The sequence below is a fragment of the Oryctolagus cuniculus genome, chromosome 9, assembly GCF_051225735.1.
Source record: "Oryctolagus cuniculus isolate XC-2025 breed Fujian yellow rabbit chromosome 9, ASM5122573v1, whole genome shotgun sequence".
NCBI lineage: Eukaryota > Metazoa > Chordata > Mammalia > Lagomorpha > Leporidae > Oryctolagus > Oryctolagus cuniculus.
Window position 1 is genome coordinate 23184662 of NC_142875.1, and position 16571 is coordinate 23201232.

Genomic DNA, 16571 nt, shown 5'->3' on the forward strand with positions numbered 1-16571 from the left:
TCTCCTCTCTCTCTCTCTCTCTTTCTGTCTCTCTCTCCCCCATCTCTCTGTCAGTCTACTCTCCAAGTAAATAAATCTTAAAACATTCTAGTTTCAATTAACATGACACATGCATATTGACATATTTAGATAATACATATATGAAAATCATTTGAGGCTAGCAGTATTTGCGTGTTTCTCGGTGCATCTAAAAGGATTCTAAGACCTTGAAGCTTGAGAACAAATTCTTTTACTGCATGTTTTGTTTGTTAGTCTTACACAATTTAGAAGTTGTGTTTTATTCTCTACATCAGCTTAGGTGTCAGGAATGATTTATGTAGTAATTTGCAGAGTAGTAGACCAAACACTGATGAGCTGATGGGCGTGAGATATGTGCTACCTTTTCAAAGTATACTGTACCGCATCTGATTAAGTTCACATTTCTGCTTTAGGAGGATATGTCTGTAAATACAGGAATGAAAAAAAATGATGTAATAAGAACCTTAAATCTGTGTATCCAGAGGGTGTCATTACAGAAATGGAGTGAAATTGGTTTTAGAAAGTAATTCAGAAAAATCTGAGCCTGTAATCAACAGTGTCATAGTTATAAACTTTTACGTTGGGATATGTTAATCAGAACATAGCAAAAATATTTTGCATGCTCTAAATCACAACCACTCATCTCTTATTTACCATGAGAATTTAGACTAAAGCAAGATGTGAGTGATACCCAAAGTAACTTCAATTTATGATGAAAGCTGCCCCCCCACCCCGATGCTTCAAGCTGATACCAGCCTAGCTCAGATATTGTCTCCCTTTCAGGTAGACACGAGGAATAAAGTACTTGTTAGAGTGAATGAATTTTTTTTTCAGGTTCTAACCACTTCACTCTCAATATATACAATGCTAATTTTGCTAACTTTTTTATGCCTTGCACACAAGATCAGAATTTTGATCTTCTCGCTGATTTCCCATATAAGTTTCACTAAAAAGCCCCAGATATCCCTGCCCAAATATAATTTTGTTTATTTTGCTCAATTATTCTCATTATGTTTTATTTTCTAAAGATTTACTTGTGTATTTGAAAGTTATAATGACAGGGGCGGGGAGAGAGAGAGAGAGAGAGAGAGAGAGAGAGAGAGAGAGAGAGAGAGAGAGAAAGCTATCTTTCATATGCTTTTTGCTTCTCGAATGCCCACAAACATATAGGGCTGGTCCAGGACAAAGCCAAGAGACAGGAACTCCACAGAAGTCTCCCACATGGGTGCCAGGAACCCAGGTACTTGTGCCATCATCCCTGCTTCCCATGTGTTTAACAAGAAGCTCAGTCAGAAGCCTAGAATAGTTGGAACTTCAACCAGACATTCAAATATGGGATTTGGGTGTCCTAAGCAGCAGGCTTTTTTGTTTGTTTGTTTGTTTGTTTTTTGGCAGGTTGAGTTATAGACAGTTAGAGAGAGAGAGAGAGAGAGAGAGAGAGAGAGAAAGGTCTTCCTTCTGTTGGTTCACTCCCCAAATGGCCGCTACGGCTGGTGCTGCGCCAATCCGAAGCCAGGAGCCAGGTGCTTCTTCCTGCTTTCCCATTTGGGTGCAGGGCCCAAGCGCTTGAGCCATCCTCCACTGCCCTCCCCAGGGCCACAGCAGAGAGCTGGACTAGAAGAGGATCAACTGGGACTAGAACCTTGCACCCATATGGGATGCAGGCACTGGAGGTAGAAGATTAACCAAGTGAGCCATGGCACCAGTCCCTAAGTAGTAGTTTAACACACTGCACAATTCTGCATCTCTCTTTTTATAATAAATAGTATAGGCCGGCGCCGCGGCTCACTAGGCTAATCCTCCGCCTAGCGGCGCTGGCACACCGGGTTCTAGTCCCGGTCGGGGCGCCGGATTCTGTCCCGGTTGCCCCTCTTCCAGGCCAGCTCTCTGCTGTGGCCAGGGAGTGCAGTGGAGGATGGCCCAGGTGCTTGGGCCCTGCACCCCATGGGAGACCAGGAAAAGCACCTGGCTCCTGGCTCCTGCCATCGGATCAGCGCGGTGCGCCGGCCGCAGCGCGCCGACCGCGGCGGCCATTGGAGGGTGAACCAACGGCAAAGGAAGACCTTTCTCTCTGTCTCTCTCTCTCACTGTCCATTCTGCCTGTCAAAAAAAAAAAATATATATATATATATAATAAATAGTATAATAAACATTGAGGTTGTCATTTTGTTTAATTTTCTGTAACTGCATGTATAATATTCCTGATAACTGATATGTTGGCTATCAAACCTCAAATCTTTACTATTTAGTCCTTTAAAGAAAAGTAAGCTGTCTCTAGATTGTAACAACTGTGAAAGCAGGAAGCTCTGCTTTATTCTTCATCACAGTGTAAGAACAAACAATAGATGGCAGTGTGCACTAAAGGAGCATTACTAAGGGCATAAATGGTAGGAGGTTTTGTCTTCCAGTACTTGGCTTTAACTGTCTAATCACCAACTTACTCTCGTTCTTATTCTTTACTTATCACCTGTTTAAGTTTCAAGCAATGTACCTTCCATTAATAGACATAATTTTGTCGAGTGTTAACTACATATTTTGTTTTTATAACTCAAGTGCTATTTCTAGAATTATGAATTATTACACTACCTATTCTTATTTGCGGGCAATTAGATATTACAGCCCATAAGAACCAAGGTTCTCTGCAATGACTTCCATGTCCTATAGCACCTGGTGAATTATTTTTTAAAAAAAAAAGATTTATTTATTTCTTTGAAAGGCAGAGTTAGAGAGGCAGGAGTAAAGAAAGAGAGAGAGAGGGAGTGAGGGAGAAAGTTAGAAAGAGAGAGAGAAAAAGAGAGAGAAAGAGAAATTTTGACCCTCGATCCACTGGTTCATTCATCGAATGGCCAGAGCAGCCAGAGATAGACCAATCCTAAGCCAGGAGCCAGGAACCTCTTCCAGATCTTGTAGTGGGTGCAGGAGCCCAAGGACTTGGGCCATCTGCTACTGCTCTCTCAGTTCTATTAGAAGTGGAGCAGCCAGGACTTGAACTAGGCACCCATATGGGATGCCAGCACTGCAGGTGGCAGCTTTACCTGCTATGCCACAGACTTATTATTCTTGAGGTGAATGTTCACAACATATTTGTGGAATTCTGTTAATAAATGAAGGAAGGATTTGTTTTCACAAATGGAAAACTAAACTTCAGTAAAACAAAACATCATCATCAAATGTGTATTATAATTGGTCTGGAATTTAGTGACCTTCAAAAAAGCCAAGAACACACTGTATTAATTTTAATTTTATTTACTTTATTTTTAAAGTTTATTTAAAGCATACGAACTTCATGCATTTCATATATTCAAATTTTGGAACATAGAGATTCTTTCTACCCTACCCTGCCTTCTGTCTATATTCCCACCCTTCTTCCTCCTCCCTCTTCTAGTCCCATTTTTATTTTTTACATAGATCTATTTTTAGTTAACTCTATACTCAAAAGAATAACCCCACACTAAATAAATATTTCAACAAAAAGTATAAATAAAAACACTGTTCTTCAACAGCTGACACAGGGATGTTCAAAATTATCACATCTTAAAGTGTCAGCTTCATTCCTATATATTACCTTTTATGTACTCCATCAGTTACCACAAAGCACAGAGTACAAATGATATTTGTTTTTTGAGGGATTGACTTATTTCACTCTGAATAATGTTTTCAAGTTGCATCCATTTTGTTGCGAAAGAAAGGATTTGACTTTTTTTCTCTGTGTAGTATTCCATAGTGTACATATACCATACTTTCTCAATCTGATCTTCAGCTGATGGACATCTGGGTTGATTCCATATCTTAGCTACTGTGAATTGTGCTACAATAAACATGGTGTCTAGATCACTCTTTCATATGATGATTTCTTTTCTTTTGGGTAAGTTCTCAGGAGTGGGATGCTTGGGTCATATGATTGGTCTATATTCAGATTTCTGAGGTGTCTCCATACTGTCTTCCACAGGGGCTGCAACAGTTCACATTCCAATGGATTTTTCACATTCCAGTGGATTTTTATACCTTTTTCCCCACTTTCTCAGCAACATTTGTTGTCTGTTGATTTAATTACTAGCATTTGTTATAACAAAAATTCTTTAAAGATAAATATATCACATTCAACAACTTGGAATATCATTTTTATTTATTAATGATAATAATTAAATAGAAAATAGAGTGATATTATAATTTTATGAATAGAAAATATAAAGATATGCAGAATTCCTTAGAAATACTGAATTATTACACATTTTATTACAGTTTGATATTATGTGGTGACAGATTTAAGCATCTGAAAAAGTTTCAAGAGATGTTACTAATGTACTAGCATAATTTATGTAAAATAATTATATGAAATTATGAAAATATTCTTTGAGTTTCACAGAGGTCTACAGTAAATGTGAGAATTATGTGCAAAAGAACAGATTGTTCTTAATACAAAAATACATAATAGCCAAAAACTTCTTTTACAAAATGATGCTTTAAATATGCACTGTGACTTACTTATTATTTCACCACAAAAGGAGAAATTTAAAAAATTATCCCTTTTTCATATATATTTTGTCTGAGACACACTGATTTCCCACCACAAATTTATGAGGCAAAAATCAGTGACTACTTTTACACTTATAATTATTTAAATTTATTTTATTTTAGAAAGAGAGAGAGAGAGAGAGAGAGAGAGAGAGAGAGAGAGAAAGCAACATCCTTCTTTCACAGGTTTATTCTCCAAATGTCTGCAAAAGCTGGGGCTGGACTAGGCCAAAGCCAGAAGCCGAGATCTTTGTCCAGGACTCTTACTTGGGTTGCAGGGACCCAAGTATTTAAGTCATCATCTGCATTCATAGTTGGTATAAAACATCTTATGTAATCCTGTATTTTACACATAAATATACCATTACAATTTAAGTAAATAAGCAGAAATCTTTTACAGATGAGAATATGAGAGTGAGTATGTAGGCAGAGGCAGAATCAACTCATATTTTAACAAGAATCTAAACCTAATACCAGAAGCCATCGAATTACTGAGAAAAACAGGAGAAAAACATTGACAGACATTGGTTTAGGCAGACTTCTTAGATAAGACCCCAGAAGAATAGGCAAGGAAAGAAAAAAATAGACAAATGGGATTGCGTCAAGCTAAGAAGCTTCTGCACTGCAAAGGGAATACTGAGCATCATAAAGAGGAAACTGAGAGAATGAGAGAAAATATTTGCAAACTATTCATCTGGTAAAGGATTAATGTCCATATTATCAAAGGAGCTCTACAAACTCAACAACAGAACAAACAACCCAGTTAAGAAATAGGCTGAGTACATGAATAGGGATTTTGCAAAAGATGAAGTGCAAGTGGCCAACAGACACATGAAAAGATGTTTAGGATCACCAGCCATCAGGGAAATGCAAATAAAAACCACAGTGAGGTTTCACCTCACTCCAGTTAAATTGGTTCTAACACAGAAATCAAAAAAAACAAATGCTGCTGGGAATGTGGGGAAAAAGTATCCAGTATATTGTTAGTGGGAATATAAACTGGTACAACCATTAGGGAAGACAGTATGTAAAGTCCTCAGAAATCTGAAAATAGTTCTACCATTCGATCCTCCATTCCACTCCTGGGGATTTACTCAAAGGAGATGAAATAAGCATATGAAGGAGCTATTTGTACCTCCATGTTATAGCAGGTCAACCCACATTGGATAAGATAATCATTGCAAATATCCAAGAACTGATGACTAGATAAAGAAATATCATATGTATATACATTATGGAATACTAATCAATCTAAAAAAAATGAAATACTAAATTTCACAACAAAATACAAACAGTTAGAGACTATTATGCTTAGTGAAATAAGCCAGTCCCCAGATGATAGGTATCAGGTTTTCTCTGATTTGTGGCAACCAATATAAAGAGGACAAAAAAAAGTATATGAGCAAAGTTGACATTTTGAGATTGATTGTTGTTTATAGCCCTTGTATATACTCATGAGAAACAGTGTTTTTCTACTTGCTTCTTATTGAATCCTCTGTTTAGTGGAAGCTTAAGCTTGTGATTATAAAGTAAATTGAAAGTGTGTCATTGTAAAAATTAAAAAAAGAAAGGGAGGAGGGGGGATGCTGGGTATGAGGGAGAGACAGAGGATAGTGTGAGAAGTATCATCAGGCTATTAAAACTATATATATATATATATATATATATATATATATATATATTACTTGAAATTTCTTCCCTTTAGACAAGTGAGAAATTAAAACAGCATGCACACACACACAAAGAATAAGAACAGATGAAAAACAGAATCAAACCAAATTAACCAGGGAAAAGTGAAATAGGACCTTATTTTATTGAAAGACTCAATTTAAATATATGTACAAGTCAACTTCAAATTATCTTTTTTACAAAGTTTACTTGTTTTCCTCTGTGTGGAAAGCAGAACAACAGAAGGGCAGCAAATGGAGAGGAAAAGAAAGAGAGGGAGGGAGGGAGAAAGGGAGAAAGGGAAATGTGGTTCACTCTTAGTTTGCTTAAAAGAAGAAACAGGAATGGGCCGGGACAAAACCAAGAGGCCAAAATTCCCATGATTATCTCCACATTTCCCACATGGTCTGCAGGGACCCAGACACTTCGACCATCACCTGTTGCCTCCCATGGTGCATTAACAAGAACCTGGATAGAAAACAGAGTTTCCTTGAACTCCTACTGGCACTCTGATAATGGGATGTTTCAAGTGGTAGCTTAAACTCCTGAACCACAATGCCTACCCACAAATTATCTTTTAAAGGCTCTGGCGTTGTGGTTCAGCAGGTTAGGGTGCAACTCGCATTGATGGCATCCTATATCAGCAAGCTAATTCAAATCCTAGCCCCTCCACTTCCAATATAACTTCCTGTTAATATGATTGGGTAAGCAGCAAAAGATGGTGAAAGTACTTGTAGGAGGGCCAGCGCAGTGGCTCACTAGGGAAATCCTCCGCCTGGGCACCAGCATCACATATGGGCGCCGGGTTCTAATCCTGGTTGCTCCTCTTCCAGTCCAGCTTTCTGCTGTGGCCCAGGAGAGCAGTGGAGGATTGTGGGGAGCAACTGAGACTAGACTAAGTTACTGGAATTAAGACTTATTCTATGCATCTGCTCTCCTACAATATGGCACTGAGAGAGAGAGACCAAACAACTTCTACACAGCTGCCTCCAGTTCGACCAGTAAACTGCAGGAGCTGATCCTGACCCTGATTGGAGGAGAGCAGCGTGCTCGGCGTGTGGGCAGCAGAGTTGGGATTGGTGGAAGAGGACTATAAAGGAGGAGAGAAACAACATGCACCAGAAACATCTGAAGGAACATCCGGATAACATCTGAGCAGCCCCCGAGAGAGCCGGCCGGCGGTGTGCTGCTCCTCCGCGGAAGCTCCTCCGTGGAAGCGGGGAAAGCGGCGGGGGGTGCCGCCCCCTCCACGGAGGTGGAGGGGCCGGCAGCTAACCCGGGATGGTGTCGTTCTTCCGCGAGTGAGGGACCAGCAGCAAACCCAGGAAGGGCTGAGCAGACAAAAGAACAGTGCAGGGTCCAGTGTCGTTCCTCCGTGAATGGGGGAGCCACAGAGGATGGCCCAAGTGCTTGGGCCCCTGCACTCACATGGGAGACTGGGAGGAAGCGCCTGGCTCCTGGCTTCAGATTGGCGCAGCACAAGCCATAGTGGCCATTTGGGGGGGGGGGTGGTGAACCAACGGAAGGAAGATCTTTCTCGCTGTCTCTCTCTCTCAGTCTCTGTAACTCTACCTGTCAAATAAATAAATAAATCCTCATGTAGGATCTTTGTCCTTAGTGTGCTGTACATTGAGATTTAAAGCTATAACTAGTACTCAAACAGTATTTTTCACTTCATGTTTCTGTGTGGGAGCAAACTGTTGAAATCTTTACTTAATGTATGCTAAACTGATCTTCTGTATGTAAAGAGAATCGAAAATGAATCTTGATGTGAATGGAAGGGGAGAGGGAGTGGGAAAGGGGAGGATTGTGGGTGGGAGGGACCTTATAGGGGGGAAGCCATTGTAATCCATAAGCTGTACTTTGGAAATTTATATTCGTTAATTAAAAGTTAAAAAAAATAAATATATAAAAAATAAATAAAAGAAAGTACTTGTAGGAGACCATGATGGAGTCTTCAGCCTAAGACCTGGCACTCACAAGTGTGTGTGCATATATTACATATGTGTAATAAGGAAAGAGAGACTGACTGGTTTGAATCACTCTGGGCAAGGCTCCAAGTACCATTCTTAGCAGTATTTCTAATCCTCACTCACAGTATTGGGTTTATTGCTCATCTGTAGTTTCTCCATCTCAGTCACCATCCTGACTGCATGCAATGTTAGACTGTCTGATGTTTCATCAACAAGAAATTATGTTGCTTCTACGTTATTTCAGTAGGTCCTCAGCACTTTTTCTTTAAGTTCCTTGCTTGTGTCAATCTCACTTTCGTATTTCTGAGATTGTGTACTCTTATCTGTTTTTTTTTTTTCTTGTTTTTTTTCGCTCACCTGCCAGTCAACCCAGCCAGTTCGAGGGTGCCTATGATGAGAGTGAATCATTGCAACAGAAAGGAACCTAAAGGTAGTCCTTCATGCTTATTCATTAATAAGGAAATTAGAAATATGAGTCTTTATAGTTGGGATTTAGATATGTATTATGAAGTGAATATAGTGAAAGCAGGATGAAATTGCTTTCCCATTTTATTCCTGAGCATTTTAAATTCTGTCTTTTTTATTTTCTGTTTTTGTTTGCACTTGGATTCTTCCTAAAGCATTTTTGAGAGGTGGTAATAGAATAGGAAAAGAATGAAATCATTATCTCCTTAGAGCTGTCAGATACAAGACTTTTGTTTAACCTTGCTTCAATTTCTTGTCCCATATTTTTTTCGGCTTAGCTGGCCTTGATTCTTGGCCAGCCTGCCCATTGAGTGTGCTGTATGTATGTGAGTGATAAAAACGCACAACTCTACAGTGCATATTCTTTACCAAATGCAATTTTTAAGAGACCAGGTACCCTGTTGTCAATAGCCTTTATTGGTAGTAATTTATTAACTATGTGATCTTGGAAAAGTTTTATTATTCCTTTTTTCCCTTTGTTTGAGATAAGGTAGTTTCTTTATAATAGTCTATTGAGTCTCCTTGAGACCTATTTCCACCATTTCTCATTGCTTTGAGATCTGCGATTCATGAGAATGTTTAATGTATACTAAAATATTACATAACTTTGATAAATTATGCCTACAGAAACCTAGGGACCATATAAAGGATAAGGTGGAAGGATTATAAATTTCCAACAGGCCAAATTTATACATGTGGATACTTAAGCCAAGATTCTGTATAAAAATGTTAGCATTTTACTGGAAACTAATCGTCTGTACTGGAAATGGCTCTAAAATTTGCTAGACTAAAACTTGAATCCAAATGAAATCTAATGAAATTCTTATGCAGAAGCCTCCTTTGAATTCTGTAAAGGAAGATCTCCAATAGCCTAGGGAGACTATATAATTAGAAGGGATTTATAGTGTAAGACCTCTGCATTGTGCCTCTCAGGAAGGTTAAGATAAGACTCCTTCTCCAAGGGTTTGAGAAATGTATTTAAAATGGGACCCTGAGAATCTTTTCAAAGCCTTATGGTTGCTCCACTCTGTAGGCCAGGATGGCAATGGGAACTGCTACCTCCGACCTGGATTTCAAATCTAGTGTGTCAGGACAGGCTGAGTGACAACTGAGTGGCAGTAAACACAAAATATTCATCATTGTTTTAATGAACTTCACTGTCAAAGCAGTAATCAGAATAAGCTGGTGCCAGTGATCTTTGATTCAATCTAGTTAATAGCAATATCCTTGAGACACAAACAGATAAATATTTGTGTGAGAATCTTACTTGATATGGATTAAAGAAAAAATTCTCGATCCAGTGATCACAAGTAGGTGTCAAATCATCTTATTCGATAATCATGGTCCTTCAGTCAATCCTTGAACCTGAGCTAGTTCACAGATCCAAAGCTCCTTAAGTAAGGAGTCTGTGTCTCCTCGTGGAAGGAGCATGCAATACTGTATAATGTTTGTATCGCTCATATTCTTCCCAGGCATTTGCAGGGAACTTGAAGCCATTTGCTAACAATGAATTGGAGAAGGGGAAATAACCTGGTTTTTGGGTCATAATTGGGAGCTGACTACGGACCATCCATAATTCCTGAAGAAGCAAAACGTCTTCATCATATGCAAGTCAGAGGAGAATCGAAAATGATCACTGGAGTTTTTACTCAGCTGTGTCTCCTAAAATAATCTTATGCTATTTACACTGCAATGAATGATTGATTATGTTAAGGTAAACACATCCAAACAGATGCACTTAGATATATGTATTCACACACTGGCAGTGTTTCCATATTGTTTCCTTGAACCAGAAAATGTGGGCTTCGTGTCCACCAAACCCATCAAAGTCACCTAAACTACTGATTCTTCAGTGAATCAATAACTATTATCTGTCCCTAGGGTGATTAGAGATTTAGCCGCAACATCAAGGAGTTGAAAGATATTGATGTGATGATTTCATACATATGTTCAAGTCACCTATTTAACCTGTACAGAAGATATATCATGGGCAAGTGTAATACATCATCTTAAAACTTTTATTTATTGATTTGAAAGGGAGAGGTTGGGAGAGAGAGAGAGAGAGAGAGAGAGGTAATTCCATTTGATTTGCCTGGAAGGAGGTAAGTAAAGACTATTGAATATGCATTAACATATGAAGTCTGACAAATAGTTTGACTTGCCAGAGACTTGGAAAATTGGTAACAAAATTTAGGAACAGTATGTAGATAAAACTCTCAGATAAGTGTACAGTGTAAAGAAATTTGTTCAGATGCATAACAGGCACCGTAATCACCTGAAAAACAGTACTTTCTATCCATGAAATTTTGAGCTCTGATGGTATACAATTATTTCCGACTCGCAAATAATTCAAGGATGGTTCAAAACAATGATTCCATTTACACATAAGTTGAGGTTATCACATTGACACTTCAAGTATTCATGCCAACAAATCAACAGTTAAAGAAAGGAGTTACTGTTTTGTTTCTGATCTTTAATTGAGGCAGAATTGGAATTACTACCATGAACGGGGATAAAAAGTTGTATGTCTTTAATACAGGACATCTCCTAGGATGCTCTGTAATACTCCCATATCCTTTTCTTGATGTCTGTGGAAAACTTCATTTTATCCATTTCCATTTAATATAGCTCTTGCTCTAGGGATCAAACCTTGGGTCATCTCAACAGGCAGAGAACCAAATAAACTGGGGTACATTCTGAGAAACTTACTGTAAGATAATTCTGTTATTCTGTGAACATGGTAAAGTGTATTTACTGAAACTGTAAGTTGACTACTACATCACTTAGTGATATAAACTTATGAGACCATTACTATATAAGTGATCCATTGTTGACCAAAATGTTCTTATGTAGCTCAAGACTATGTATGTAATGGATAATTAATATAAAATTATTAGTATTATAATAAAAAAGATAATTATTAATACCAAATATGAGTACAGTTTGGAATAATTATGACTATTCCTTTCTTACATTGATATGAATATATTTGCTTGTGGATGTATAAATGTAAAAGAATTTCCCCTTGACCTTTCTTTACCAACTACAATAAAGCACAATCATAGCAATTAACTTTACATTTCAGGGACTGGCACTGTGGCATAGCAGGTGAAGCCACCGCCTGCAGTGCCAACATCCCATATGAGCACCAGTTCAAGTCCTGGCTTCTCCACTTCCCATCCAGCTTTCTGCTATGGCCTGGGAAAGCAGCGGAGGATGGCCCCAGTGCTTGGGTCCCTGTACCTGTGTGGAAGGCCTGGAAGAAGCTCCAGGCTCCTGGTTTCTGATAATCACAGCTCTAGAAGTTTTGACCATTTTGGGAATGAACCAGGGGATGGAGGATTCTCTCTCTCTCTCTCTCTCTCTCTCTCTCTCTCTGTCTTTCTCCCTGCCTCTGCCTTTCTGTAATCCTACTTTTCAAATAAATAAATCTTTAAAAAAAACTTTATATTTCAGTGTAAAATACACAAATAATGTGATTCACCTAGAAAAATAACCAAGGACAACTAAATGAAGAAAAAGAGTCTTGTCTTAGGGAAAATGTAAGTTTGTTTTCAGGCCATGTGGAATAGTTGGTTCCCTTTCTGTCTGTATTTGAAAATCACATAAGGTTTTAACAGTTTTGTTTGGGACTAAAATTTTGAGTGTTCTACTGTAGTGGTTTTATTATACATTCACTTGGCTCCAATAAATTATGTTTCCTCAAATTTCCTGCCACATATCTTTCTGTTTAAGGTAAGCCATAAGGGGAATTTTGTGTGAGATTTAGACGGTAAAAGTGAAGCAGTACCTGCATTTCCTTTAGAATCAGAAAGCTGGTGATGAAATGCCAGGAGCTATTTCTGCTCACTCTTGTTGATACACACTTGCTGGCATGTATAGCAGCTTTCCAGAGATGTCCCACCTTTCCCAGCAACTGAGTTAGATGCATACTTAGGTCCATGATGAAGAATGACAACTTTTCCTGCAGGATAGCATCATCAAAGTTGCTGGTGGTGAGAGATTGACACAATTTCCAATTTGCTCGCAGCTTATTGCAATCTGGCCTTGTTTCTCTTGCACTGTATGTCGATCTTTTCTTCAGCGCCTGCCCTTCATACTTCAAGGGTCAGCAGCAAATGAAAAAACAAAAGACTTGCAGAGGCTTTTCACCCATCTGCCACAGTTATAGGCAGTCAAATCTCTGCAAAATTGCATGTAAACATTATGCCTCTCTAATTGAATAATAGCTGATGCACAGTTCTAACAGATTTTGAGCCTTATTACAACACCTCTATATTTTAAAAGTAGTTTTTGGGAATATGAAGGACCATTGCAGCATTGTAGAAAACTTAGATATGGAAAGATTTCATATAGAAATTGCTGATAGGATTAAAATCATGTCTCAAATTAGTGGAGGAATGAGCTAGAAATGTATGATATTAAGATAAATAGACAGGTATTTGAAAAAGAATATAAAATTAGATCCATATATACTGGAGTATAAAAAGGAATCTAACTCTTTAAAGGGGGGCATTGGCATTGTGGGATAGCAGGTAAAACCACTGCCTGTAACACTGGAGTCCAATATGGGTGCTAGTTTGAGTCTTGGCTGCTTCACTTCTGATGCAGCTCCCAGCTGATGGCCTGGGAGCAGCAGCAGAGGATGACCCTAGTCCTTGGGTCCCCTCCATCCACGTGGGAGATCCAGACTCCTGGATTCAGCCTGCCCAGTCCGGGATTTTGTGGCCATCTGGGGAGTGAACCAGCTCACGGAGGATCTCTCTCTGCCTCTCCCTCTCCATCTGTAATTTTGACTTTCAAATAAATAAATGTTTAAAAATGAATTTTAAAAAGAGGATTGTATAAATATTGAAAATGAAAGAATACAAATACTAAGTAATTGATTTCTATGCTAACATATTAATGATAGGAAAAAAGCTTCCTAACTCTATGCTAATAAAATCTTTGAAAGATTGAATAATTAAAATCATTACCTATTATAAAACACATACCAGCTATGTGAATGTAGACAATTACAAACAATCCCATAGTGAAAAATGTGATAAATAAAAGCCTTGTTCAGATAATATGTTACAGATATGAAAGAGGATAGTGCATGTCAAGTGTATATGGGTATAGAGCAAAGCCAGAGAAAGAAAAAAGAAACATGTACTACTATTAATATTACTCAATATCATTGATGGCAATAATTGCAGTGGCATCGCACGTAGGTTTACAAGTCTCACTATTATCTTTATCATGCACATTTTTAGTATTCATTGTTTGAAATGATTGTAGCCAGAAGTGTTTTAGATTTCAGAATGTTTTTTCAATTATCTTGAAGATAGGAGCCAAGTGTAAACATAAAATTCAATTTTGCTTTATATTTACTATATACTTAAGTCTAAAGATAATTTATATGATTTTTAGTGCTTCCGCATCTTGACAATGACTCATTACATTGAGGTCAGGTGTGAATCTTTTTACTTCTGGCGACAATTTGGTACTCAGAAAGTTTTGGGTTTGGTTGCATTAGGGATCTTGGATTTTTTTATTATTGTAGTTCAAGGTGTATTGATGGTTTCAGATAATTTCATTGTAAGAAAATTGGCGACTGAGACCATCAATGTGTAAGAGAAACAAAATATGGCTTGGAAACTATAACTGAAATATGTGAACACTTGTTTATTAAAAAGAACTATCATGTAATTACTCTGGATAGCCTTCAAGCAAAACTTTAATGATATAAAATAATCTATTATGACGTTTTGAAAGATATACAGAGGCCGGCTCCATGGCTCAATAGGCTAATCCTCCACCTGCGGCGCCGGCACACTAGGTTCTAGTCCTGGTGGAGGCACCGGATTCTGTCCTGGTTGCTCCTCCTGCAGTCCAGCTCTCTGCTGTGACCCAGGAGTGCAGTGGAGGATGGCCCAAGTTCTTGGGCCCTGCACCCGCATGAGAGACCAGGAGAAGCACCTGGCTCCTGGCTTCGGATCAGCGTGGTGCGCCGGCCGCAGCGACCCTTGGGGAGTGAACCAATGGAAAAGGAAGACATTCCTCTCTGTGTCTCTCTCTCACTGTCTACTCTGCCTGTCAAAAAAATAAAATAAAAAAAAGAAAGATATGCAGAGTAGTTTTTTTAATGAATAGCAGTTAAAATCACTCTTAATGAAGGATCCAAAATTAAATATATGTATATATATACATACATAATATATGTTATCTGCTAGTGTCACAAAATTAAACCATAATAGTAATAAAAATCATTTTGTGTTTAACACTCTCTACTGTTTAAAGGAAATCAAGTATAATTCTCTTCATTATTACAGAAATTTCCTATCCCAATCAACAAAACCAGTTACTGTGCCTTAATTGTTTTCCTAGCTCAATGACATCATATAAATTTTAAATTACTATAGTTTCCTCAACAACCTTTAATGAAGATATATTGCTGCTAATCTCACATGAAGCTCTCGTCTGTATCTTAAGATTGTGATAAAAGCTAAATCATGAAGCTCTGTGATTAAAGATGCTCGTACAGCTGCAGTTTATTTTTCCAAAACAATCTATTATTAAAGAAGAAAAATCAATGTCTCATATAGTAAAATAACTTATAAAGAGGTACAATTATTTGTGGAATTAAATAATATGTAAACAATGGTGCTTTATGTTCAAATTGAAGTCTGGGTAATGAAGGCCTTTATGAACTAAAATAAAGCACAGATATAGGACTGTGGTTATGATTATTTTAATTTACTCAAATTATTCTACTTTGCAGACTTATCCTGCGAGGCCCACACTGCCAGGATGATGGAGCAATGGCGTTCTTCTACAAGAAGCATCAGAGATAAGTTTCGGTGAACATGATCATTTATCAATGATCAATCACACCTCTTTAAAGGCAGGTAGAGGGGATGTAGCTAATTCAGGGCAAACTCCAGGGGATGCAAGTGTCTTCAGGGTGCTTCTTAACCACTGAACCAAATACCCACCATTGTTCGTGTGTGTGTGTGTGTGTGTGTTTAATTATGCATGTAATTTTCTATTCTTAACATTAATTCTTTTAGACATAAGTTTTTAGCATATATCATACATTTCTATTACAAATATGTTGCATTAAATAATGAGTATGGCTACCTTACTTACTTAAGATATCAGTTTCATCCAGGTCTTCTATGTGGGTGACAGGGGCCCAAGAATCAAAACCTTGGGCCATTTTCTTTTGCTTTCCCAGGTTTATTAGTAGGGAGATGGATCAGAAGTGGAGCAGCTAGGAATGGAACTGGTGCCCAAACATGATATCAATATTGGCAGGCAATAGCTTAACCCACTGCACGAGCCCCGATGGTCATCTCTTTCATGTGATACATTCCGTTTTACTGGTCAAGTGCTATAATTCCTTTGCTGCTGAGATCCCTGTGTGCAAGGAGAAGTAGGCATTTTCCAAACAGCAGGGAAGCAAGTGTGAAGTTCGTCTAGTGTATGTGGCAGCATATGTGGTGGGGACGCACATCCTAATAAAAAACTTTTTACTATAAATCTACACAATGAAGAATCACTTAATTATATACCAACCACAGTAGATAGGGTAGTTTTACCCTCTTATATTGGTTTGCACACATTTTAGAAAGCTTTGGTTAACTTTAATCTCCAAGGTGTTTTAACTTAACTCATAATAAATATCTAAGTCTTCTCTCATAAGTTGTAAGATTATTCACTTATAAGTAAAATAGAGTCTGAGTTTAATAAAAGGACAGGAATCAAGAAAAAATATAAATGCAATTGTGATAATCTTGAAGTGAATAACTGGTTAAGGGTAAAATAGTTACTACTGATTCTAGAATATGAAAACATGCCTATTGTGGCATAATTTCATGTACACTTAACTTTTTAGTGTACATTTATACATGCATTTAAATTTTTAATTAATCTGTTCCTCTTTTATGA

At 37.9% G+C, this 16571-nt stretch overlaps 1 pseudogene; it reads right to left on the reverse strand.

Moving 5' to 3' along the window:
- Window positions 1–15994, reverse strand: part of LOC103349131 (pre-mRNA 3'-end-processing factor FIP1 pseudogene) — a 33600-nt pseudogene extending 17606 nt beyond the window's left edge.
- Between the last annotated feature and the right edge of the window lie 577 nt (window positions 15995–16571).